Source organism: Phasianus colchicus, chromosome 8, assembly GCF_987193195.1.
Source record: "Phasianus colchicus chromosome 8, bPhaCol1.hap1.1, whole genome shotgun sequence".
Lineage (NCBI taxonomy): Eukaryota > Metazoa > Chordata > Aves > Galliformes > Phasianidae > Phasianus > Phasianus colchicus.
Genome location: NC_143443.1, coordinates 2,509,852 through 2,534,894, shown reverse-complemented (window position 1 = coordinate 2,534,894; position 25,043 = coordinate 2,509,852). Strand labels below are relative to the sequence as shown.

Here is a 25,043-nt window from a genome sequence, read left to right as displayed (position 1 = left end):
TGCCTCTGGTTCAATGACTTCCTATCATGTCTGATTTCCAACGACTTAATGTTGATATGTAATTGACAGAAGTATAAATAGAAAGTAACAATGAGAACGTGGTTAAGTTAAAATCAGATAATCTGATTTTAGACCAAACTATTGCTGGTCTGTGTTGGGAGACTTAATTGTCAAAAATATGCTAGAGAATGGTGTGAAAAAGCAGGGTCATAGAAACACAGAATCACTCAGGTTGGAAAAGACCTTCGAGGTCATAGAGTCCAACCACAACCTAAGCATACTACCCTAACTCTAACAGCCCTCTGCTAAATCATGTCCCTGAGCACCACATCCAAACAGTTCTTAAACACATCCGGGGATGGTGACTCAACCACCTCCCTGGGGAGCCTATTCAGTACTTAACAACCCTTTCTGTAAATAAGTGTTTCCTGATTCCAACCTAAACTTATCCTGGTACAACTTGAGGCCATTTCCCCTCCTGTCACCAGTGAGAAGAGACCAACCAGTTTTCACCAGTATAAAGGAGTGAAAGCAGTAATCTAGAAACTCCATATACAATTGCTTTCATAAAGTAAAATCAGTGGTACAAAACTTTGCACATACAGAAATAGTTTCATGAAGAAATATCTATTTTTTTCATTTTATAACTTTCATTCAAGTCAAAATGCAACACAAAGGCAAGGAAGGGAAATGGCTAGAATAACATAAGATATTGACTGAGAATTCAAAAAATGGTATTCAAAGCTGATGTTAAGAATCATCTTGTATCTTATTCAGAATGATCAGAATTGCCCATTGGAGCCAAACCTCATTGTGATTAAGCAATTACTTAGAAATTAATTAAAATATTTGTAATCTGCAAAGGCAAATAATTGTCTTCGCAATATCACTGAACTTAGGAAAAGACTGGGAGCAAGAGATGAGTTACAGTTTTGTAGCTACTGATATAGATATTTCTCTAAGCTATTCTGCTTGTGCTTCCACAGAATAGATATTCTGCGTGCTATTGAAACAGCACATGAATAGATCTGATCTCCACCCCAAATCCTTTATTTCCCCACCACTTTCATTGACTGATGCAATGCCTTGTTCTCTGTTAATCCTGTTTAACACCCTTGCCAAGAGGATGGCTTTTATTTCCATCTCCTTAGATACTACTTGCAGGGCACCACAGTACTATGAGAGGAGAGCCCTGGCTAGGTGAGCGAGAAGGGCAGCATAGTAGAGGTCTCTTATTTAAACACAGCTCTGAGAACTCAAGCTCACAACTTCACAGCACAACTTCTCCTCTAAGGACATATAGCATTTGCATCCTTCTCTGGTTTATATTCAGAGGTTTTTGTTTCTATTCAGAAAGTTCTTCTGTGCTTAAATAGTTTAGGTTTACTCTGAAAATAGGATTGAGTTATATTGTAAACATACAGACTGCTATAAGAAAATAGAAAAGTTATCTTCTTTTTCTGTACTTTCCTATGAAAGCTTATAAAACCAGACTAACCCTCTACCACTGCAAGTGATGAGCTGTAATGAAATGCAGAGCAGGTGGAGGAAGGTTATTTCAGTGCTTGGGTTCATCACACTCCCCATCATCAGTCCAGCTCTTAACTCAAATTTGGTAGGTCTATTGCCAAGTAATCCCACTGAGGTAGCTATGAATGCTGCATTGTCCCAGTTAATGTACTCACTGTACACTCATTGAGCTCCCCTACAGCTAACAAAGGTTACTTCTTAGTTTCAGAAACAGCTGAAAAGCCCAAAGATCAAAAGTGTGATACAGGCACGTTAGAAACAAGCAGCTCAGAACATTTCATAAAGTTAGTAAAGACGTGTCCTTAAACCATCAAGCAATACAAATCACCTACCGCACAGCACATTAATCTCCATCTTCTACCACGGTCTTCGGTTTCATGCTTGAAGATTATTCAGTACTAAACTTTTGCCTCGCAAGTCTATTCTTTCCTTCCTTCATTTGCTGTGCTGTTATGGAGGCTGTTTTTTTCTTTACGTGCTGCCAGGATGATGCTCCATTATTTGTTGCCTTCTCTCACAGTACGCACACCTAACGTTCTATTCATTGTATCAACTGCTAGAGTAAAGAGCACTGCACAGAGAGCTTGAGCTGTGCTTTTCTGTTGTTCCAAGTGGACTCCAGGTGGACAGGACGAGGGGAAGTTTAGGTTGGATATCAGGAAACACTTCTTTACAGAAAGGGTTGTTAAGCCTGGAATAGGCTCCCCAGGGAGGTGGGTGAGTCACCATCCCTGTATGTATTTAAAAACAGTTTGGATGTGTTGCTCAAGGACGTGATTTATCAGAGGGTTGTTAGAGTTGGGTAGCATGCTTCGGTTGTGATTGGACTCGATGATTTTTAGGGTCTTTCCCAACCTGAGCAATTCTATGATTCTATTCTATATGTAAGATATATGTCTTACCTATATAAAGACTAGTTTTTTTTTTTTTTTTTTTTTTTTTACTGAAATTGGAGAGCATTTGACTAAGAGAAATCAACTTACTCTCTTACGCACTCCCATTGTGTTGGTTTTCATGCAGTGAGGCCTGAAGACCCTTGAAATATCTCTTGCCGTTTTCATGTAGTGAACATAAAGGGGCCTCCGTTCTGACTTAGTTGTGAAGTCACAGAATTGCAGATTCCATTAGCTTCTCTGCCCTGCGACATCATTTTGATGCCATATGGACCCTCGTGATGGTTTTCAAGATGACGTTGGGTGATTGTGTCGGAGCGAGTCGGCATATTGATGGTGCAAATGGTGATGCATTTGGAAATTAAACACTTCACTTTCCTCTGTGAATTTGTACTCGACAGCAACTGTAATGTATTGTGAACTGTCACGAGTTAACAGATGTCTCGAACTGTTTAATGTGGTACTTCTAGATAAATAGAAATGGAAGCGCCTTACGAATCAGGACTAAATTAGTAATGAGAATCCCAAGAATGAAAGCATGTTCGCTGTAAAACCTATGGGTGGAGAGTTTTTAAATTTGGTTATTTATGCTTCAGCTCTCGTCAGCTAGCTGGGAAGAAGCTTATAGCCTCTAGTTATGTCTAATTTGTCCTCACGCGTAGCCTATCAAAAGAACCAAGGTCAAAAGGCATGAATTCACTTCTGAGAGAAAGCGTAGTGCAGGGGTTTCTTATGATCTCTAACTTAATGCGTCGAGCCCAGTAGATCTCTATTTTTATTTATTTCTCCATAATGTTCCATAGTGCATGACTGAAGACTCTGGAGTTTGAGATTTCTTTCAGTAGTGCCAGTATCCTTCGCTAACAATATTCTATGAAATCTGGATGCCATTTTTTCTTTCTATCAGTTGTTTGTTTATGAGCAATACAAGCTAGGTTCTGGGGTTCTTATTACTTTTCAGAAATACACTTAAGTATGTGTAGAAATGCCAAGCGTGCATCCAAAGATGAAACTTGAGAAGTTGCCTACAGAAATAACTGAAGCCTAAAAACACATTTATGCACCTCTTATGCTTTATTTAATGAAAAGGAATAACTTCTCATAGAAGCTTGTTGTTACAATCAATCCTGAATTGAAGTTCTTGTGGATAGCGTAGAAAGATGAGATGATTAGATAGTAAAAACATGATAGCCTTCAAAAGAGAGTGGAGAAAATTCAAAAGATAGCTTTCCTGGCCAGAAGCAGAGAGTGGATAGTTGCTGTAGAAGTACAAAAGTTGTTTAGAAAATCAAGATCATGTCCAGGTGAAGAAAATAGAGATCTAAACCTCACGGTTTAAACGCTGAAGCATGCCAAGAAAGCTCTGGAAGAGCAATTTGAAGATAGTGTGAGAGGCAGTGAGTTTTTCTGTAAATTTGCCAGATGGAAGATGCTAGCCGCACAATGTGTGTGACCGGTAGCTGTCCTTGAGAAAGGCAAAAGTTTGGCAGAAAGTAAAATCGCTTGTTTTCCCGTTTGTCCCCAGATATCAGATGGGCTGGGAGAGGTCAAGCTTGTATTCTGAGTGATGCCTGACTTGACGCTCTTCACCCGGGTGTAATGGACAGGTCAAAAGGGGGAAACGCATTGTTACAGAAGCATGAAAGAAATGATCAGAGAAAATAAGATTAGGATAGGAAACCTCGGTGAATACCTTGCATCTGTAGCACCACGGAGATGTCTGAGCAATAGCTACTAATTTTTGGCAGGTAATTATTTCCTTGCAATTATACTGCAGTTCCTTAGGGCTGCCCTTGAGTCTACAGACGAAGAAAAGTGGCTGAATTTCAGAAAGCGTTTGGCATGATTCCTAACAAAGGCTCTTCACAGAAGCTGATCTGCTGTGAAATAAAAGGGAAGGTTTTCAAATGGGGAGACGATTGATAAATTAAGGAGTTTGGCTGCTGTCAAAAACGTGACTTGTAAATTCAGCCCAGTGTCCTACTCCAGGTACTAGTTGGTGCCCCTGCTTGGAAGAAGTGAAGGGCGCTACAGGTAGCTGAGTTTTCATCTCTGAACTGCCTTTGAGCTGAACAGCCCTTTGTGTTTTAAGGAATGCTGCTCCTCCATTCTCTCCTCTTTTGGGTTTGTAGACCAGTCAGAATGTTAGAAAATTCAGGAGGTTTGGGTGTTTCTAGTGCTCGTGAATCTCTTGATAAGGTAGCACTACACCCCCACTTGCTTATCCTTTGTATTTCAGCTGCCACTGTTTATTAAATATTGCAAAACATAAGAAAAATTGTCTAACTGCTTCATGGCAGTTTTTTATTCAGCTATGCTGTAGCATTTGCATTAGGGCAATTTGGGGTATCCTTTTGAATTGAGTCTGTGCTAAATTTTGGGTAGCTTTTTTTGTGTGCACGCACATGTGAGGACAGAGTTCTGCCCCATCCTCAGTCCTTTTGTGTGACTTGAAAATATTTGTCAGCTCAAGGACTAAAGCACATAAAAGCCAGCATCAAGAGTCAGCCTTTCTCATGCATGCTGTAAACCACACCAAATGCACATTATGGTAAGGAGCCCATTGCTTAGCAATTCCCTCCAGAACTGAGATTGCACTGGGAACGGTGTATGTGAAACTGGGTGATGTACAAACAGGGAAGGATGTTTTTTAATATTTAAGTGTACCCAAATGCAAATACTTAATGAATTAACATGTCGTATGGGCAATATGTTTAAGTAGCAAGAGGAAACCTTGTGTGGGATGAAACAAATAAGCATCAGCTCAGTTTGTTGGCTGTTATTTCAGGTTTAATGCATTCCTAAGTTAACACCATTTGCTTCATATGTTTGTTTTCTCCTCTTTGCTTTCTTACAGCTGTTACTTGTCACCTCTTTGCATTTTGCAGGCAGCTAAAGATGCATGTGACAAACACTGCTGCAGTTGAACCACTGCAGCAGACAGAGTTTCCCATAAACAATTAATACACGTCGTAGAAGTGCTCTGTTCACCTCAGTTTGTTACAAAAGCTGTCATGTTCTTTTTGACCAGTATGTGCTGTGTGGATTTGCAAGCGTACTTGTTTTCCTAAATAGCAGTTAATGTATTAGATAAATGCACTGCATTGGAGGGCAGCTGGTGCTGGTTGAGTAAATGGATCTGAAAGCTGCTTCTTTTACAAAGAGGTCAGTCATCCTCATGCTCACATCTTAGCACTTGCTTGATGCGGTTCTACGGAAACCTTGCTTCCGTGAGAAGCAATTTGCTTTTCATTAGTTGCCATCCCCAGGGAGTGTTCAAGAAACATGTAGATGTTGTGCTGAGGGACATGGGTTAGTGGGAAGTGTTGGTAGTAGGTGGGCGGTTGGACTGGATGATCTTGGAGGTCTTTTCCAACCTTGATGTGTCTATGATACTTACGCACTTGTTTTTCTTACCACTATTCAGAAATTTGACCCTTAGCATTAATTCTCCACTATTAAAAAAATATGTATTTTTTTAGGTTTTTTTTGTCTTTTATTTTCTCTCAGGTACTGAAAATGCAACTGGTAGAGTGTCAGCAAGCTTGCTAGGGAGGTAACGACAGAAGCAAATAATGTGTTCTTTTGTAATTTTGCTTTTTGTCTAAAGCATACAGTATCTCAATCTGGTAGTTATTCTGGGTAGTGAAAGAGGAGGAAGCTGCTGGTGGTGAAGCACGTGGTGGGAATGAAGACATCCCAGAAAGGCTGGGATTCTCCTCGTGGCTGCTTGAAGAACCACAGTGGTGTTTTAGAGGAGGAAATGAGATTATTTGTGAAGCAGCTTTCTGGTGAGGGGGTTTGGACAGCTGCCTGCCAGAAGCTCAGCTCTGTGCCGCGCTTCTTTTCTTCCCCTGCTTATTTATTTACCTGCATCTCCAGCTGGTTCTCTGGAGGTGTTTCCTTCACTGCCTCTGTGCGCTCAGCTGCTGTAGCGCTCCTGGTTACAGGGCTGCTTTCCTGAGCTTGTTCAGATGCTGAGCTTGAGTTGGACTGCAAGCACGATGGTTATAGCTGCACGGGCGTTCCAGGCTTCGGTTTGCCATGGGGTGAGACAAATGGGTTACAGCAGCAACACATGAACTGCTGATTGAGCATTGAGGTATACAAGGAAAAGTTCATAAAACATAAATGAGAAGGGGCTGTGGAAGTGGTATTTTGTGATAGTTGTTAAATCACAGAAGTGTTTCTTTTTCCAGCTGGCTCTGACGTATTAATTTCCTTTGATTCTCATCATTTTTCACAGACAGCAGAGGGAGAAGTTCCTCGCGAGTCAGAGTTGACAGGTGGAGTCTTATTACAGAAATGAACTTTGTGTTGTAGGGAAATGTGTGAACCAGGCACGTTTTGGGAGTTTGCCTTGAATTGTTCCAAGTTTTCTGCAGTTTGACTAATTTATCAAGCAACTCCAGCTACAAAAATAGTCTGACTGGCAGCAAGCACAAACAAATGTTGGTGCTACTTTCAGCAGTCATATTCAAAACATATTCAGTTCTTGTTCAAAACACTGTGTTATTTCCGAAAGCTTTGTGACAGAAGTGACTCTTTAGTAAAAAGTGGCAGGTTTATTGTGATACATTTATGGGTGGTAATAGATAGTGACAAATCTTAAGCATTTAAAATGTGTTATCACAGAATTGCCAGGGTTGGAAGGGATCTCAAGGATCGTGAATCTCCAACCCCCTGCCACATGCAGGGCCACCAACCTTCCCACCTAATGCTAGCCCAGGCAGCCCAGGGCCCCATCCAGCCTGGCCTTGAACACCTCCAGGGATTGACGGGGCATCCACAGCCTCTCTGGGCAGCTGTTCCAGCACCTCACCACTCTCTCTGTCAAGAATTTCACCCTGACGTCCAACCTAAATCTCCCCTCCCTCAACTTCAAACCATTTCCCCTCATCCTGCAGTTATCTACCCTTTCAAAGAGTTGATTCCCCTCCTGTTTGTAGGCTCCCTTTAGGTACTGAAAGGCTGCAATGAGGTCACCCCGCAGCCTTCTTTTCTCCAGGCTGAACAAGCCCAGCTCTTTCAGCCTGTCCTCATAGGGGAGGTGCTCCAGTCCCCTGATCATCTTTGTGGCCCTCCTCTGGACCCTCTCCAACAGTTCCCTGTCTTTTTTGTACTGGGAATAGAGAAATATGGATGTGCCTACAGTGCTGTATCAGGAGAGGGGTTCAGAGGATATGGCTGGAGCGTGTCCAGAGAAGGGCAATGGAGCTGTGAGGGGTCTGGAGCACAAGTCCTATAGGGAGCAGCTGAGGGAGCTGGGATGCATCAGTCTGGAGGTGAGGAGGGGCACAGGGGAAACCTCACTGGGGAAAATGGTGGTGATGAGGTGGGGGTCGGCCTCTGCCCTCAGGTAACAGCACTAGGATGGGAGGTGATGGTCTCAGGCTGTGCCAGGGCAAGTTCAGGTTGGATGTCAGGAAATATTGCTTCTCCAAAAGAGTGGTCAGGTGCTGGAATGGGCTGCCAAGGAGGTGGGGGAGTCACCGACCGTGGAGGTGTTCCAAAGCCGTGGAGATGTGGCACTGAGGGACACGGGGCTGGGATAGGGTTCTGCTGGGTGACCTGAGGGGTCTTTTCCAACCTTATGACACTAAAATCTTAGTGCTTTTGTTTGTGTGCGTGCCCTACTGCCTATATGAATTTGGGTATGGAATTGAGAAGCATTCAGATGACTTGGATACAGTGTGGTTGTAATTCTTGTTCTTACCTAAACCCTAACTGGGGTTAGGGACTGAGGGTTCCTGTAGAGAGCGTTTCATGGGAAATGGTGGCAATCCTCTACTCAAGGCTTTCGGTGAATCAGGTGACAGACAGTGAATGTAAAAAGCACTGACAACTCGGGCAGTGAGGTTCACCCAGCCCTATTTCAGACTCTGATTTTAATTAGTGTTTTACCAAGAGACAGCCAGGTGAAAATTGTTGATGATGATAATTTACAGTGCAAATTATAAACAGCAGGGACTAATATATTTAGAAAACTTGTTTTTCTGACAGGAATATTTCTGTGTAAAAATAACACCTCTCTGCTGAGACAGAAGGATTTCTTGGGGGGAAGTTTGTTATTTTTTCTGTTCAGCTTTATGTAAGTGGGCAAGTGGAAAAGTCGGGTTCCTGCAGCTGATCACAAACAAAGCAGGGAAAAGTAAATGAAAACAAGCATTGCACAAAGCTGCTGCAACTTCTCTCAATCTTAAAATACACGCGTTCCAACATAGTTCAGAATTCTTTGTGAATTTTGCTGTGAATCACTCGTTCTCTAAATTATTCAGGCTGCATAATGTGAGTAGAATGAAGCTGAAAGCACAATCTGTGCTGTACTTGCAGTGCATGTAACTGCTTTATCTAGCCAACACAATCTGAACTTGCAGTACGTAATGCCCTTACACATGTACTGCTTAGCCTAGAGCTGGTAGTTGTCAGGTTATGGAGCTCAGCAAGCAGTCACACATCACTGAGGGTTTGTTTTCTTTGGTTTTCAGTCATCCCATGTTTTAGCCCACCCTTTAGTAAATACTTCATGCAAAAGCTTTTTTTCCCCAAACTAAAGAAATCCGATTCTTTGCCTGTTGACTAAAATGGACCTGAGGAAATGGGTGTTCATTTTTAGAAGTGGAAGCTAAGCCTCTTCATTCCTCACCATTGGCAGCTTTGCCCTGCTGGCCCCTGCTCCTGCTGTGAGTTTATTTACTCAGTGCCTGGGTGATCCTCAGGCTGCCTCTCTGTTTCTCCTTCATCAGCTGTGGGCAACGCACTCTGTGCCCCTGGACCTGCCCTGCCTGGGGTGCAATCCTGCAAAGACTGCTGGCACGGAGGGTGGAGGTTTCATAACCTGGAGGGAGGTAGCAGTGTTAATTGAGTCCAGTGGAGCCTGTGGGGGGGGGAGAAGGGGAGTAAAAAAAAGTGCTTGTGTCACATACAGATCTGCAAGCCAGTGCTGGTACCTACAGTGGCAGAAAAGCAGGTGGCCACTTCCATCATAGAATCACCAAGGTTGGTGATAGAATCACCTCAAGAGCCCTAGCCAAAGGTAGAGAAGCTAAAATTGAGTTATCTAAGAGCAAACATTAGTAATCAAACATTTTTTTTTTCTTTTAATGTTCATTTAAAGCTCATCCCAACTGCTGGTTGCAGAGCGATGGTACCTGTCCCGTGTAGTTCTGTAGGCATTGCTAGGCAGTTGCTGAGTTCTGTTTGATATTTTATCATCATTTTTTACATATGTTGATTTCTTGAAAAATATCCTATAGGCCTGTGGGAATGACTGAGAAATAGAAGGCTCTGCTTTGGTTTGTTTTGTTTTCCACCAGCAGGTGCTAAGAGCTAATAATAGCTGATAAAGTATCCCAGCCTTCCTCTTTCATTAAAAGAAGATTGAGGCCAGGCTCAGATCAGGCATCAGGGAACATTAGCAAATGAGTTGGTGCAGAACCCCTGCAAAACCTTCTTGTGGCTCTGGTGTTCTGCAGCAACTTCAGGGTTGTGTATTGCAGGGAGATGCCCTGACAGGCAGATAAAGCTGCTTTGTACAAGGAACCCTTCAGTAATCTGCACCATGCACATGATTCCCTTGCAGCGTGGTTTTGAAGCAGCGCGGAAGCTGCTTAAGTCTTTTATTCTGAGCGTAACAGCAGAAGAAGAAAACTGCACTGCTGGTGTCCGTAATCCCCAAGTCTGTGTAGGGCATTGCTGCTGTGCGTGTGAGAAATGAGAGAATGTGCATCCTGAGCTTCAGCGAGTATAATCCATTCAAGGGATCCTTTTTAACAGGCTTCTGAAAACACAGAGTATACTAAATGCCCCCCTTCTTCCAAAAACACTGTTCAGATTTTAGGAAGACGTGGCTGTGTTAGTACAAACTGTCCCCAGAAATGCCTGGTACAGCTTCAGTGCTGTCGTTAATTTTAAGCAGCCCTAAGGCCGCATCAGGTGGGGGCAGTGCCTGTGTGGGGAGGGATGCTCTGAGCTCGGAAGCAATGGAGGCTCCTGTGGCAGCGCTGGTGTTTTTGGCCACAGGGATGAAGAATGAGGCACTGCACCTAGAAGAGTTTGTGCTTTTCTGTGCTCTTTGCAAGGTCTCCATAACTGCAACTTTTCAAGAAAGGGGCCGTAATTGTAAATCAGTGCTTTTCTCTTAATGCTTCATGGCAAAAACTGTCTTGGAATATGGTCTCTGTTTTAATGTTTGCAGCAGTTTGGTTTTTTTGCCCTGCATTTGCACAAATGTGTTTTTTCTCCAAGATCTATCCCTTTTTAAAGCTTTCCTGAATAACTCTGTGGAATCCATCCTTGAGCACACGCTTTCATATCTCACCATCTCGTAGGATATAGCGCTAATGGAGCTCTGAAATGAAGGCTTGTTCTGGGAAATACTCAACCCCTGGCATTAGTATCCACCAGGCCCAGGAGTGTGAGCTTTCAGTGGCTGCAGAGAAATAACACCCCCAAGTTCAAATGCTGTTTACGCATACCTTCAGCAGTGCCTGCAGTCCTTTCTCAAGCTCTGGCAAGGGTTATGAAGGTGGTGTTCTCACAGAGAGGTATTTCCTTAGCGAGGCTGCCTCTGCCTTTCCTGTTCTTGAGCATGTTGCTTCCTCATAGAATGGCTTGGGTTGGAAGATTCTACTCGGGTCTGCTGTCATTGTTTCCCACAAAGCACCTGCCCTTCGGTTGGTCCAGCCTGTGCCTGTAACCATACCCAAAGGCTCATCCCAAGACAACGTGGTGACTTGCTCTTTCCTCTTATAAATAATTCTCTAAACAGTGAGTGATATATTACTACAAGTAATACAAAATACTGTCATTCTTCACAAGTTGATTTTGGTTTAAAGGAACTCCATCCTTGTTACTAGTTCTGTTATTATGACATGGTGATTTTGAAGTGCTGTTGTTGATCCAAACCCAAAGATACAGATTGAAATTAATGAAAAGAGCTGTTTCAAGATCATTATGCTGGAGTACCACGTTAATTTGCAAACGAAAGGATTTCCTCGGGTTAGTGTTTTTTCTTTGCAGGGCAGTGAGTAATTCAGATCTCGTCCAAAATTCCATTGAATGTTAAGACCTAAAAAACAGTAAACATGGCATTGGCAAATAAGGGACAACGTATCTCTGCAGGCTTCCACCTGGTCCTGCAGGTAAAGTCAGTGTGAGAGTCTGGGTCAAGTCTGAGGGGATACAGCTGTGCACACATGCTTTGAATTACTCATTCCATCCGTGGCAATCCCTTTTGTTTCCTGGTTTTTATCTTTTTATTGGATGATGTTTCTGTCTGATTTTATCACCGTTACTTTATATTCTGAAGGAAACCTTTGAATCCTCCCGAAGAAAACTTGTTATTATCTAAGAGGGAAAAAGTCAACTTTCATTCCTCGCTATGACTGGTTTTGATCTGTGAAACTGAGTGGTCCGTAAAGCAGTGCAGTGGAAGACAGTATGATGGGTTCCAGGTAATGAACAGCAAAGCTATGACAGAGTTATCTTGCTTAGATAATAGAAATCGTGCAGTCAGAACAGACCAACTTTTTGGCTGAGCCAGTAAGGCAGCATATCAGTAAGCAAGCTCGAGTGCTCCTGCAGGGTAATGAAAATGCTTCTTTTTTTTTTTTATGCTGAATAAGTTAGCTACCTGTATGGACAGCAAATGTCATGGATGTGCTGGGGTTTGTAAGATGGAAGCGTCTTCATGGGTGCCACTGCCATGTGATGGCTCCCATAGGGAGGAATAGGAGGGTAGAGCTGCCCTTTGTCTTGTCCCATTCTACTGTGGGAACGTGGCACTTGAGTGATGGCTGTAATCAGGTATATAAGCTCGAAGTAACATGATGTAATACAGTTCTGCCATTGTTAAAATTACCGACTAGTGCAGTGTACTGATTGAGCTACAGATGCAAGTTAATCATTGAGATTTCCTATCCTGTCCTTAAAATTCACTTACCCCTTGTCTTTACACTCAAATTCATTTTCAGGTTGAGACTCTTACTTTTTTTTTTTTAATGCTGAATTACCAAAATAGTTCATCTCTCCACTGTGACCACATGTCCTTAGGCAAAAGCAGCTGAAATCTAGTGTGTTACTCTTTTGCAAAGACAGGCTCATGTATCACTGTTGTAAGAGGTTTTATGTAGTTTTTAAAGCAATGAGAAATTCTTCCCTTGAGAAAAAGCCTGTGGATATTTAGGAATAAGGGCTACTGTCGCGAATAGATCTCTATTTGTACTTCAGTGGTTATGACTGCTTGTTTGTATCTATTTATACTCAGTGAGGTCTTCAATTTTTGATAGCATTATGCTTTTGAAATGTTAATGCTCTCTCATCTGGAATGTCCATGTTGGGCATCCAACTTGTATAAATCGTAAGTGCTGGTCTCGCTTGAAAATAATAATCAAGAGTGCTTTAAAATGAGAGAACTCTCTGGGGTGCTGGTGCTCCTATTGGTCGATGACATGTACTTCTGTGAGTCAAAAAGGCAGACGTGATAATTCAGCCTGAAGGGTGAGAAGTAAGAAATGGAGTTGAAGATTGTGACTTTGCATTGAAATTAAGTTTGGGTCTGAATGACCAACGAGGAAGTGCTTATTTTTAGGTAACTATAACTTGTTACAATGCAAACAAAATCTGTTTGTTTGGTTTTTTCGTCAGTGAGCTGCTCCCTTGTTCTCTGAAGACTGGTAGCAATGTGATATTGAAGATCAGTTACAATAATCAGCAATCATGCAAGCTAGTTCAAGTGTTTCATGCTTTGAATTTATTTAATATGATTTGTCATTATTCTTAATCTGTTATCAGACACAACAGAATAGATGAGAAGAGCAGCAGAGGATTTTGCAAGATCATCTGTATTGTGGTTGTAACCGGGCTGGCTTTGCTATTCAGTGGTTTGTGTTGACTTGCTGATGTCGTAGACATTGCAGATATAACCAAGCCTAGCAAGTAGGTTATTTAGATCAATTCTTGTGTTTTGAATAGCATATTGAGGGCATTATAGCTATTATAAGTGAGTTATCATTGGGTAAATTGGTTCTGAGACTTTTACTGCTCCTGTTATGGCTTAACTCAGCATGATTGGGTGAGCAATACTAGGGACCGTAAGGCTTCCCAGCACCCATTGTCCTGGGCACATTCATATCCCTAGCACATCCAAATCTTCATTTCTGCAGCCTGCTTTCAGCCTGGAGTCACGTTGAGCTCAGCGCGTGGCCTGTTATGGGTTGTTCCTTACTTCCTACACTATTTGGAGAGAAAGAAGGTGGGACAGGAGGTGTCCCGAGTCAGCCATGTGTTTAAACCTGGCTTCCAGCATCAAGTGGCTCCTTTGTTGTGCTTTCAAGGTCAGATCTCAGGCAGAGAAGAGCTGGGACAGCACCAGCTACTAAAAGATACACCCAGTCTTTTTCACTGCTGGGTTTTCCTGTCTTTGTCTAGCTTTCATTTATTTATTTTTGTTCTTTGTTCATTTCTTTTTAATCTGTTTTGGTTTGTCTCCAAGTAAATCTGTGAAGTACCTTCATACATTCAGTGCCGTGAGAGACAGCACGAGCGTGGGACTTGGATGCTGGAAACTTGTACTAGTGGCAGAGTGCTGTGGCAGGATCCTGCCTTGTGTTGTCTCGTGGGTGAAGACCTATCAAAGAGGCTTCTGAAAAGTTACTGTCTGTTAGAACAACCTCCATGATCTTTGTAGTTATCGGGGGGGGGTTGGCGTAACAACCCACCTTCCTCTTTTTCCTTCACTGGGCTCATTGTGGGGGGGAAGAAAAAGAGGAAAAAAAAAAATCATAACTACATAGAAGTGGTTGTTCCTAAATTATTCATTCTGGTTTAACACCGATGGTGCTTACTGCTGTGCTTGTCTCTGGGGCTGGTCCATCCAGCTCTGCGGTGCTTAAGCATGAAAATTAGGAGTGGGATGGAGAGCAGCACATGGAGATGAAAAGGGGTTGAGGGGGTTATCTGGGGAGGATTTTAAACTAGAATGGCAATTACCTCTGTCTTTTCTTTATAATACATTTAAGAAAAATCTCAGTGCCATCTGAAATCTTTTATCTCATTTCCTATAAGACCTGAAAGAACATAAAAATGAATTTGGGGAATACTTGAAGGTGTTCTTAATCCACTCTTTGTTCTTTTCAATACAATTTGAAGATGTTTCCATTAACTTTCACAATACTACTTCTTCTGAGAGCTACTTGACCCTTGCTCAAAGTCTATCACATAATAATGCAGTAACATTGAAATGATTCCGAGAGGTGAAGTTGAAGGCAGTAGTTGGTTACAATCTTCTGCCCTCAACTGGAAAGCGAAGCGAGAAGTGTTTTATAGGCACTTGCATGTTTTTTTCTGCTGCATGAAATGCATCCAAACAATCAAGAGTTTTCAACAGCAAATAAATGCCAGCTCTGTAGAGAATTTGAAGCAGCACATACTGCCAATGCTAGGGAAGAATAAAAAGAACTTGGAAATTGAGCGCGCAGTGATTTGCCATGGGCAATGTGGATGAGCCAGAACGCCAGCATCCTTTCCGCTCATCCTAGCTCAAGTCAATCCACTCCAGCCACGTGTGCAATAAGCTCCTTGGCGCTGGAAAGGTAATTATTTGCTTTCTGCTCGCTTACTGTGTGTCCTTGTGTACTGCAAATCCAAAAATGGCAGTTCTGCCATTATGGTGTTCTAGTGACAAGGTCTCCTTTTTAGTGGCTTTTGTTTGTTACAATAAAATATATTCAGAGCTCTAGAACTCTAGCTGGAAATGAAATGTTTCCGGATCCCCATCTTTAAGATTGATGTTTACTTGCCCAGAGAAGCAGTGGGTGCCCCGTCCCTGGAGGTGCTGAAGGCCAGATTGGATAAGGCTCTGGGCAGCCTGACCTGGTGGGGAGCAACCAGCCCATGGCAGGGTGGAGTGGAACTGGATGATGTTTAAGGTCCCTCCCAACCCAAGCCATTATACAATGCTATGAATTATTCAGAGAGGAAAAAAGAAAGAAAAAAAAAAAGAAAAAAATAACTCCAAGCAGTGATCCAAAGGTGGAAGCAAAAGAGCAACCTTGCAGTCATACCACAATTTATGCTTCTGGAAAAGCGGCTGAAAGTGTGCTGGAAATCAGCCTTGATCCAGAGTTGAGAAAAAGGTTTGGAGAACAGTGAATCATTCTTTCCTTTCTGTCAGGTGTGTTTTATGAGCTATTTGCAGTTTAGATGCATCTGAGGGTGCTTGTTTGTGGCATCTTTTTGTTTGAAGCTCATAGGTTAATGCTTCTCCCTCTTGAGAGGGAAAAACAACCGGGGCCAAAGGAAGAAGTTGAAGAAGATGAGCTAAAATTGGAGAAGCTATGAACAGGGTGAGCAAAGAGGCGAGCTCAGGTTTGTATTCAAGAAAAGGAACAGATAACCCTGCCAAGTGGTGTCTACAGGCTTTGGGGATAGTCTTGAATACTTCTCTAAATTTAGGGAAAAAAACTTCATTTTCTGGGGAAGAACAAGGAATGGTCTGGATCTTCTGTCTGTACACAGAGTTTCAAAACTCCCCTTAGGAGCTCCAGCAATGCCAGTTACTGTGAGCAGCTGCATAGTGAGACCAGGGGGACAGAGTATAGGGCTGAGGTTGCCGGTCCCATGCAGGCAGCAAGGAAATGTGTGATCCTGGAATTCAAGGAGCTAACATACAAGGTGTTCATGGTTGGAGTCTAGGAGCTATTGGCACATAGATTGGTGCTCTTAGATCATCTCCTCTCATGTTTTTGATGTAGATAGTAATAATGAATGGGCAAATCAGTTTTTTTTTTTAATTCTCCCAAAAGAATATTAAAACGATCTACGTTTCTTTCTGCAGTGGCAGGGGTTTAGGACCCAGGGGAACCTGAAGGATTTACGTCTCTAATCTGCAGGATTAGCCTTGCCTGACAAGGAGCTAGCTTGCAGTTGTTTTGGAGCCCTCCATTAGCTTCCATGCATATGGTGTATGAGACTGCTGAAATGAAGTGGTTCTGTCTGGAAGGGGAATTCGTATGAGGATCCACGCAGAAGTGTCAGTGTCTGAACTGAGGCTGCCATTATTTCCCAGGGGAAAGATAATCCAGGTCAGATAGCAAAAGCATACATTTCTAGTTTTAGTCTTCAGTATGTAGCACTCAGGGCTGCGTGCGTGTGATGAGCTGTGAGAATCAGAATATAATGGTGAAATACTATGTAATAGTTCAGAAAATGTAAATTTGCTGGGTATTTTACTGTATAATGCTGTATTGCTTAGTACACAATGTTGTAGTGTTTTCTGATGTTCAGACAGGGCAAAAGAGGGATCTCTTCAAGAGAGTCTTTCACCTTTCAAAGAACTTAGCTGGGTGAGTGATGTATAAATATCTGCATCTCAGCTGCTCGCACCTCTGGTATGGTAGTGAGGGAAGCCAGGCCCATGGCATGTGGTTGTGGATTTGTTGGTTTCGTGCTTTAGTGTTCACAGCAGAAAACTGCCTTCGCAGCTGGTGTTTGTGCCTTGTTGACCAAGTATCTAAACTGCCAGGCGGTTCCTGGGGCATGACCACGGCATGAGGGTGTTGCCAGATGTTGTCACTACTGTGTTACCTGAAAGGGCCCTTCTGGGACACCTTTCTCAGCCATTCCGAGGGCGAAGAGAGAGAATTGCAGTCACAATTCTCACTAACTGTGGGACTGTGACTTGGGTAGTTTGGTTCTTTTTTGTGCTTTAATTGCTTGGACGTATACTGGTGTTCTGAACTTGCGTTGGCTTAAAATAAACAAAAGGATACAGAAGGATTTGTATCCTCTTTCTTCCACTGGCTAAGGAGAGCTCCCTTTTTCTTTGAGAACCATGCCAACAGAAGGAGTTTGAGTCCTGGGACTTTCTCTGTGTGGTATTTTAAAGAGCCTGATTACCAGGCTACCGAGCAGTTATCTCTTAATCTGTCTTTGCAGCCGGGTAAAGCCTGCTTTGCTGTCAGGGATTCAGTAGCAGAGGTGAGGGATGTCTGCAAGAATTGTGAATATCCCGGTTCTCAAAGCATTTTCATGCATATCAAAGTGGTGTGTTCTCTTTGTCTTCCAACCCTGAATTGTTTCTTTTCCTAAGAGGGGAATGAGAGCCATCTCCATTCCTGATCTGGCAGTTTTCTTGTTGTGAAGGACGTGGGAGGCGATTGGAAGAAAGCAGGCTGCTCTGGGCCTTAGTCACTGGGATTCACTTGGCTTAAGGTAGGGAGCGCTGACTTTCTCAGCCTTGGACTGAGTTCTAAGCCTGCACAGAGATGCAGACCTTACTGGGTCCCTGCCAGGCTGTAAGCATGGCCACGTTTTCCTCTGCCAAGGGCCACGTGTTGCAGCGGGCTCCTTTCCCCGCTAGCTCTGCAAAAGGGTGCAGGGCTCCTCCACCAAAAGGCCTCCTTGCCCATCAAACACAATTTCCTTGGTACGACAGGGAGGGATTTTGCACAAAATGTTACCTTTGCAGAAAGAAGTACAGGTTATGCAGTCATTAGCTGTGCCGTACTTTAGATGAGAAGTTAGTGCGCCGGTTCCATCTACTTAAACCCGCTGGATCTTTAAATAGGTGTCCTTGGCCAGCTTTTCTCACTCAGTTAATCCCAGCACAGATGAACCGGCATGAATATAAATGTTTATGGCAGTCCTCACAGCTGCATATGGAATACGTTGGATTGTTTGCATGTAGTCAGTGCTGCGGGTTTGTGATTTGATGCTCTACGAAGAGTCCTCAGTACACTTGGTGAAAGGAGCTATGTAAATGTGGATACAATTAGCTTTGTGGGCTTTTTTGAGAAACGTATCTAATAATAAAATGCTGGAGTGCAGAATAGCCATTTCCCATGATTTTCATTCACGTAATATTTATAGTGCTACAGAACAAACGGGCTGTTGAAAAGAGACCGAAATTAGCGCTGTGAATGAACTCTCCTTGAGAGGCGTTTGTGATGGAATTATGTCGCTAACAAACTTGAGTAAACCAATTACTGTTCCTCCTGGATTTGTGGATATGACGGCTCCGTGGGGCTGCTGTAATCCCTCCCTGTGAGCAGGTGGGCAGGCTGCAGGTCTTTCTTTGCACCTTGTGTTTTCAGCTCCTTCTGCCCTGCGCTGTGCCTTACGCCCTGCCTCTTGGTGCCAAAACCCCTGCAAAGGGCAGGAGCATTAGTTGGGATGGTTGTGCGTGTACATCTGTATTTTGTCTGATGTAATTATACAACATAGAATCATCATAGAATGGCTTGAGTTGAAAAGGACCGTAAAGATCATCTGGTTCCAACCCCCTGCCATGTGCAGGGTCGCCAACCAGCAGACCAGGCTGCCCAGAGCCACATCCAGCCTGGCCTTGAATGCCTGCAGGGATGGGGCATCCACAACCTCTCTGGTCGAGTTTGTCTCTTGAAACTGATTGACACCCATACAGCTGCAAGGATTTGCCTTTGTCTCAATTAAACTAGTCAAAATCTTAAAAGCACGAGTATTTTCAGCTGTTCTGTCCGGCTGTGGTCTTGTTTTTAACTAGCAAAGTGTATGTTGGTAACTTGAGGACTTGATCTAACGATGCAGCTTTCTTTCCTAAGTAGTAGCTGTTGTCTCCCAGTCATATTTAGCAGCTCCTCAGTGATGAAAGAAATCACTGCCTGCTTATGTGAGTGTGTAATTTGTAGATAATACCAAAGGTGACAAGAATTCTTACACTGGGAGGTGCCTCAAAGGCTTTCTGGCCTATCTTCTCACTCAGAGCAGACTGCCCTAGGCTTTGTCTCATCAGGTGTGAGGACCAGGGCTGCACAGGTTTCCTGTCCTCGTGGGAAGGAGGCATCCCCACCTCCCTATCCCCTGCCTTCCCTCATGTGTGCCTGTTGTCTCTCCTCCCGCCAGGTCAGAGCCCCACCATTCAAGCAAATGTTCAGTTTGTTCCCTTTCTGCGTTCTGACGGTGCCATCCTGATGTGAATACAAGAGCACAGAGGAGGACAGTGCTGCAAACCTGGTAAAAGTCAGGGAAAATGACAGCTGCTGTCCTCTCATCCCAGACATTTCATCACAGGAATCAGTCAACTTTGGTAGGCATGACCGAGCTTGGGTAAATAGGGGCTGACTGATCCCGTTTGCCTGCTTCTCCTTCATATGTCCAGGTCTGTGGTTTGCAAGGACTCGCTCCATTATTTCCAATGATCTTTGTGTCACATAAGGTGTTTAAAATAGCTGGAAGATGGAAAGTAACTTTGTATGAGCATATATTTTAAGAGACTGTACTAAAGACCTTCCCTTTCTGTACCCATGTGTGACTTGAGTAGGATCAGAGCCGTGCGGCATCTCTTGATGAGAGGGATGAGGTCAGTGGAGAGCGTTTGAATACCAACAACATTGGTGGGGTACATAGGACCCTTACAAAAGGTAAAGAAATTAATGAATAAATAGTTTTTACATTAACCGTCGTTATTTGTCAGCTTTTCGCACTTCTAAACTAACTTGTATATGTGAAGATCTTAATTATCCCAGATTGGCAGGTGAATTAGTTCCTTCTGACAACGTTCCAAGAAAATACAAAACTAACAACAATAACACGTTTGTACCATATTAAATATTTAATGTACTCATCCGCACTAAGCTAAGTTTTTTTTCTCTCTGCAGCAGTTTCTCCTGTATCGTCCTTTCTCCCTGTAGGAATTCCTTTGATGCTGGGCAGGCAGAAAGCAGGCTGTGGTTCAGCAGGAGTTGGGCTTGGTGCTTGGGGAACACGGACACACAGTGCTGCTAGGGCAGGTGCCTTTCATAGAGAAAGCTGAAGCTAATTATGTCTTAATTGTAGAATTTTTCAGTTGTGTTTTGATATCAATAATAGTCTTGGTCATTAAGGATAAATATATTTTTTTTTCCAATTTGTCTCATTTATCTAGTTTAGTTAGATCCTTTTGAAGGAAATTAAGAACTGCACGTCCTACTGAGTAACCCTTTTGAGCAGGGTTTGTGTATGAGGATCAGAACTTTGAGACAGTTGTGAAAGATCATTCTGTATATATATTTTTAAAAAGAGTGATTTTAGTCTCAGCACAAGGTCTCAAATAACCGATGTGCTGCGGTATTTTTTCCTATTTTAGAAAGAGAGAGCATGGCTTTGTGATAGGGATGATGCTATGGAGGCAGCCTGTCAGTATCTAAAGGGGGACTGTAAGAAGGAAGGGGACAGGCTCTTTAGCAGGGTCTGTCTGATGGGACAAGGGGAAATGGTTTTAGACTAAAAGAGGAGAGGTATAGATTGGATATGAGGAAAATGTTTTTTAGAATAACAATGTGACAGGTTGCCCAGAGAAGTGGTAGATGCCTGTCCTTGGAATCACACGAGGTCAGGAGGGGGCTCTGAGTTCCTGATGGAGCTGCAGGTGTCCCTGTTTATTGCAGGGGAGTTGGACCAGATGGCCTTTAAAGGGTCCCTTCCAACTCTAACAATATTAATAATCATTAGGCACACAGCCTCAGCCGTGACTCCCCTTCGGCCAACGATGCCCTTCAGGAGACAGCCACCAGCTCTTGCTCCCAGATCAGTCCCGTGGGTCAGGTACCCCCCCAGCTGCCCTCAGGTATTTCTGTGTTTTGCAGCTGAGTCTCTGGTTGCTCTTCTCCTGCTGAACAGACCTTTTAAAGCTGAGCCCAAACTCAGGCAGGGCTCGCTGCAGAGGGGGTGTTCTTACGGACCGCCCAACTTTTAATAAACTTGATGATATTCCCATGCAGTCTTTCACCATTCACGTTGCGAGCCTGTGCAGGCTTTGGCAAGCAGGCGTTTCAGCGCACGCTTTTCAAATTTAATGAGGATAAGTGAAGCGAGCTCCCATCTCGCACCGGGCACCCTCCTTCCAGGCAGCGCACAGCACTGAGCAGTAAGGAGCTTAGTGCTCTCCCACGGCTCTCATAGAGCGGCTCGCTGCCATCAGGCGCAGCTGTGTGCGGGCGCAGCCGGGCCGCGGGGATGCTGAGCAGCGCTGCGCCTCTCCGCCTCATGTGCCAAGGTATTTCTTCCCCTCTCCTCCTCGGGCTGGGATCGCTGCCGTGCTGCGTTGGCTCGGGTTTGGGCTGGAGGTTGAGTAGAGTAGCGGGGGTCGTGGCGAGCTGTGCGCATAGAGCAGGCAGGAAAACTTGCTGCAGAGCCCTGCCGGGCAAACTTTGTGCCGCGGAGTCAGAGACGGTGGGATTTCTTGCGTTTTGCTTTTCCCTCAGGGTTGTGTCAGCTGCAGGATTGCCTCGAGGCAGCATCTTTCTTATTCTTCAGTTTTGGTCAGGGAATTCGCTGCCACAAACTGCTGGTTGTGTTGGAGCGAGGGGAACCGGCACAGAAAGTGGCGTGGTGGCTTAGCAGGGCTTCCTCCGTGCCACTTTCAGATCAGCCTGGTTCCCTGCAGCGATGGAGAAAAGGTCTTGGCGTTTGTTTGTCAATTATTTATGCTCGTATTCGGTGCTTGTTGCAAAACGGAGCTGTCGCGGCTCTTTTCTGTGCCCTGAGAGGGGTTTGTTTTGGGGAAGCCCTTGTCTAACAGCCTGACGTGCCGGGTTGCTTTTTAGCTCGTTTCTGCAGGTTTGAGTCAGGGCTTCATAAGCTCACAGCCTTATTCATGGCTCATTTGTTGATATGCAGTAACTGCTCCGCTAATACTTTCTGTTACCCTCTATCCTCCTAATCCCTTCTTTCTCATAGCGCAGGCAATCTTCTAAATGTCTATTTCACAATGGTATTACTTGATCTTAACTTGAAAACACTCTGCATTAACTTTTTTTTTCTGCTGCATAACAATTCTTTTCCCAATTCTTGGCGTGCTACTTGGGCTGCTGATCTTATTTGACTAAATGTTTTTCTTAGACTCCTGCAGTTTCCTTGCACAGCGCTCATTGCAACGCTGCCATCGATCCAAAGTCAAACCGTAGTTTAATAATAATAAAATTTTATTGATGATCACATCCCATTTAGTATGGAGAAGAGTTGTGTTGTATCCTAGGTGTCATTGGATGGGAAAATAGACGTGTGTATGTGCGTGCATTTTTCATACAGAAGAAGAAAGCCCCATAGTTACACGAGGATAACACCCTCCTGTGTAAGGTTAACTCTAGGTCCGTATTTTGTTCCTTCCTATGAAGTCGTTTAATTGGTGGAGCTGGTAAGCTAATAGTGTGGGGGACAGAGTAAATAATTCATGATGTTAATATTAATGTGCTGTGGACTTTGGCAGGTCTGAGTTGCTCTTTAGGGAGCTTGAGACTTTGTGCGTAAATTCCCAGTTCCTCACACCTGACTGCAGCTACTGCTTTAGGTTTCCTTGCCCTGAGGGCTTTGGTTAGCTGGGGTTATTTGATGCATTTTTATCGATGGCGTTAGTGCTCGGGTTAAAGGAACGGAATCCACGTGGCTTTGCAGTTACAACCCTATGAAATAAGAGTGCGATCTAATGAGTGCTATTCTGCTTAATGATGAACTGCTCCTCTCTCAGCTGTTGTAATGAGCTGCAGAGGTGAGAAAGTTGGTTCCAATTGCTGTGTTTCATGCCTTACTTTGGACAGTGAATAGGCAGACTGTAAAGAAGTTTGGGGCTCTGTGGCTTCTTTATAGTTACCTACTCGTGCTAAATCACTGGAATAATTGGATTGTCACCTTGTGTCATATTTGCTCAGGTGTAATAGCTTTGCCAGCAAGGCAGTCGCCTGTAAAATTGTGATGCAAAGTTTTTAATATTCTTCCCAAAGATGGGGAGTGTTGCTCAAGGCTGTTGGTTCATTTTTGTCTTTTTCAAGATTTTTATTAGATGAGGTTACTGATTTACTGGGATTTTCAACGTCTTTGTTGGGAATAGGAGACGGATCTTTACGGTGAAAAACCATTTATTTGCTCTTAGATATGTGAAAATAACAATATGAAAACAGTTTAAGCTGTTAGGCCTAACAGTAATATGAACGGGCCATGCTGGGTTCTGGTCTTTGCTTATTCTATTGTAAGGGTTAAAGATGTTAAGTGAGAATTGGTTCCTCATGCGCTGCAGGCATTGGTTGGAGATGTTCAGCGCTAAACTTGATTTCTGCTTGCTGAGGTTGTGTGATTTTTGTAACTACTTCTTCAAAAGTCAATTATCCTCAAGCAGTTTCTTAAACAAAAATAAATAATCATTAAAAAATTAAAGAGAATAAATAATCATAGAAAAATTGAAGAGAAAAGCTTTCACAAAGTGAGCTTGTAAAGGTTATTTGTGGAGTTTAATACCGAGATGGAAATTTGGAGGCTGAGATGTGACTTACAGCTTTGGATGCAAATCAGATTCACATTCACAATTTCAAATACATATTCAGAGCTTATGATTGCAAAGGGGCACCCATGTCTCCAGCTGTGGTTCTCGTTCCTCAGCCCCAGCATCATTGGAGTACATATTGAGCCCTTCTTAAACCAAGGGGTGGTCTTTTGTCCTTGGTGCTCTTGGAAACGTGGAGCTTCTGCCACTCAAACTTTCTCCTTTTTCCTGGGTAGATGCAGGCATGAGTGTTTTTTGCACCGAAAATCATTTCTGCTGATATCTTGTCTGTCTTTTTGTGTACTTTTGTGTCAAATTCCTTTTTCCTCAGTGTGCTGAAGAAGATTATGCATTGCATTCATTTGTGCACGTGATCAGCATTCACTTAGGTAATAATATTGCTTTCTCATTTCTATTGGAGGTACACTCTAGATTCAAGGGTCTATTTTGCTGTTTTTCACCTAGATGCTGTTCATTATTCACTATGATGATGTTGCAGTTAACTGTAACTCTCTGGTTCTCCTTTGGAGTTTTCACTGGCAGGTGCACAGGATGGTGTGGAACCTCTTGTAGTCCCCAGTTACGTGACTTTGTGCTATGCTTCCAAGAATTTTTCTCCTCTTTCTGCTACTTCATTTCTTCAGAGCATCTAATTACTTATGTGCAATGTCTGTCTCTTCTTCCAGTATCTCTATCCCCATTGTATCTTATTGGCCTATTCCTAATACTGGCGACAGAGTTATTAGGGGAAATGTTTAATAAGATCAGTTCCAAGAACATTCTTAAGACCCTACAATAATCACTTAAGTTTTCAGGACTTCTGCTGTTGTCTCCCCTGGAACCAGATGCTCACCCATCTCAAAATTGCTGTGCTGGTTGCAGCTTAGCTAACAGGTTCCCATGTGATGCTGCTGAATGCTCTGCTTTAATCCCGATTAATGAGATCTACAGCATTTGGAGAATGTTATCTGATGAAGTAATCTCTTAGGCTAGTTTGTCACAAGCTACCTTTTGTTAAACCCATATTAAATTTGGTCACATTCTCCACTGCTTTCATGCGTTTGGAAGGAAATTCAATGGGAGGAACTTTGTCTCTGAGCCCCTGAAGTAAGTTCTATAGGCTGGCAGAAAATTCTTTTATTGAAAACATGAATAATTTATTTTTTGCTCTTTAATTGTATGCAGTATCCTGGTTAAAAGATACGTCTTAGCAACATTCCATTTTGTGTGCCGCTTAGTTCAAAACTCGGGATCTAACTCTTTAATGGCCCTTAACGTGGAGTTGAAAACTTTGATTTCCTCTTTTGTGCCCTTGTGTTCCTCACATTATTTATTTCACCACTGATACC

At 43.2% G+C, this 25,043-nt stretch overlaps 1 protein-coding gene across 5 annotated transcripts in view; it reads left to right on the top strand.

Annotated features, from left to right (window-relative positions):
• The window catches only part of PCDH15 (protocadherin related 15), an 858,090-nt gene that overhangs the window by 472,359 nt on the left and 360,688 nt on the right, over nt 1-25,043 (top strand). The window contains exon 1 of one of the 5 annotated variants that reach the window (XM_090144726.1): nt 21,223-21,435. The exons of the other annotated variants lie outside the window; for them this stretch is intronic. The gene's annotated coding sequence lies outside the window, so the exon portion shown is untranslated. Of the gene's footprint in view, nt 1-21,222; nt 21,436-25,043 lie in introns of those variants that run through there. 5 annotated transcript variants of the gene reach the window in all.